This window comes from Morone saxatilis, unplaced genomic scaffold (genome assembly GCF_004916995.1).
Source record: "Morone saxatilis isolate NCDOM2014 unplaced genomic scaffold, NCSU_SB_2.0 Contig14, whole genome shotgun sequence".
Lineage (NCBI taxonomy): Eukaryota > Metazoa > Chordata > Actinopteri > Moronidae > Morone > Morone saxatilis.
In genome coordinates this window covers 9440895-9442907 of record NW_023339696.1, presented here as the reverse complement: position 1 = coordinate 9442907, position 2013 = coordinate 9440895, and the positions used below count along the sequence as shown (strand labels likewise).

The following is a 2013-nucleotide window of genomic DNA, read 5'->3' as shown; positions in this document are numbered from 1 at the left end:
GTGTGTGTGTGTGTGTGCAGGGTAAAACCTTTCCTCTTACAAAAGCAGAGGAAGTTCTTGTTTCTACCATGAAAATTGAGTTTGTCTTGTCGGGCTGCCCCACCGACCCGGCCCTCCCCTCCCCTTCCCATACACTTCCTCCAGTTGCTCCTCACAGTAACCACAACAATGGTGACTCATGTTCCCCTCTTGTGAACACGCCCACCTACACAGCCACGTATGTCAGACAATCACTGCTTCGTGCACCGCCAAGGTAGCTTTGTCTGAATGATGATAGACAGTCCCTCCGTTCCCTTTGGCAGACAGCACGTTTCTCTCTCTCTCTCACTCTCCCTCTCTTTCATACACATCCACGCGTCACATCTATCCATTCGCAGAGCCACTTACACACTGAGGCGTGTGCCGATGTGGTGAACGGGAATGTCACTTCCTCCGGACATTGGGGGAAAACTAAAAAAATAACACACATTTGTAAGATTTAAAGAGCATTCTGCAGGGGACAGGAGCTTTAAAACAACTTATAGCTCTTGATCATTCTAGTTTATGGTTTATTGGGTCCAAGCCATAAGACATTAGATTATATACAGCAACAAGTGACCCACCTGGATGTGACATTTGTAGTTAAGAGTACACACAGAATAGGAGTAAGTTTTAAGGTGGAACATAAAGATAGTTTCTGCAGCTTCCATCCCATTTGGAGGTGTCACTGTTAAACCAGTCAGCAGAAAGTCTAAGGCTTATTATGAGGTTGTTCATTGGACCCACGCGTTACAAAAGCAAAAAAAATATCACTTGATATGAAAGTATTCGCCTTACTTGCACGTAAATGCGTATACATCGTGTGACTCTATAGATAGCTTCATGCTCGTCATAAATTAACGCTACGTCAAACCCAAGCTGACGTCAGGTCCAGTCAACAGACTAGAAAATGAGCAAGAGATAATTTTTTTTACAATGGAAACCTTACCTGGCTGACAACATTCACATTTATTTACAAGTGTTTGCGGCATACGAATGCGCAGCGTGATAATAAGATACGCTTACGAATTGCTAAAACTCCTAACATCCGTCTCAGAGAGCAACATAACGTCAATGTGTCAGTGAGTTGTCAGCTGTTAGCTATCCACGCTACCTCTCGCCTTAAGCTAACAGCTGCACACAACGATAGCCCGCTCGCATAACTTACCGTGACATTATTCTCGTGAAAGCACAAGGTTACGGTTCGAGGCGGACGTGTCTTCTGTCAGTGGGAACGGGGAAACGCCATATGCTCTGCCATCTTTCGCCTCGTATTTGTTATTTCCCTGCGTTGTGCACCTGCTAGCGACGTGTAGCTCCGCTGTATCCTTACACCCTTTAAAGGTTTTTCCCTTTGCAATCCTGGGAAGTAGTTCCAGATCCCGGAACTACGCTTCTCACTGAAAAATATCCCTCCGCGGAGGAATATATGACGTAGGTACACGACGCGTGTTTGTTCAATTCATTCATCAGTTTCCTCGGCGCCCCCCTCCCCTCTTTTGCTCATTCATTTCGGCTCGGAAATCAACAAGTCACGATTCACAGTTACATTAATCATAATGAGAAATGAAACAAGAGCACCATAAAACACTTTATAACACCTGGTCATGGAAGCCTTGCTGATGGTTGTTGTTTATGTTTATTTGCTCTATGTTTATATGCCCTTTTTAAGTAGATGGGTCCCTAATAAACCTTGCAATAAGAGGGGGAAAAAAGTTGGATTTATCAGTCTTCTTTTATCATCTTTAACATTTCATGGAAATGTTTTTACTTACGTACTACAATTAAAAAAACAATGTGATTATTATTGGCATACTTTTTCCTTTACCCCTAAGCATGGGTAGACGATCTATAGCCTGCAAGATGAACTGCTATATTAAATTACTTTGGCAGTTGTCTCTCCTTTAATTACACAGACTTACCCTGAATTTCCTCTAAAACTGTTACACTGATGATTCATGTTAAAACAGAGTGCTATTAGACAATTTCTCCACA

At 42.8% G+C, this 2013-nt stretch overlaps 1 protein-coding gene across 2 annotated transcripts in view; it reads right to left on the bottom strand.

The window, feature by feature from the left end:
- sgsm3 (small G protein signaling modulator 3) overlaps positions 1-1368 on the bottom strand; it is a 12129-nt gene extending 10761 nt beyond the window's left edge. Inside the window, exons 1-2 of one of the 2 annotated variants that reach the window (XM_035654918.1) lie at positions 1187-1368; positions 388-450 (exon numbers count right to left, since the gene is read on the bottom strand). The gene's annotated coding sequence lies outside the window, so the exon portion shown is untranslated. The remainder of the gene's footprint in view (positions 1-387; positions 451-1186) is intronic. The other variant, XM_035654917.1, reaches the window with a different exon arrangement.
- Positions 1369-2013: the final 645 nt, after the last annotated feature.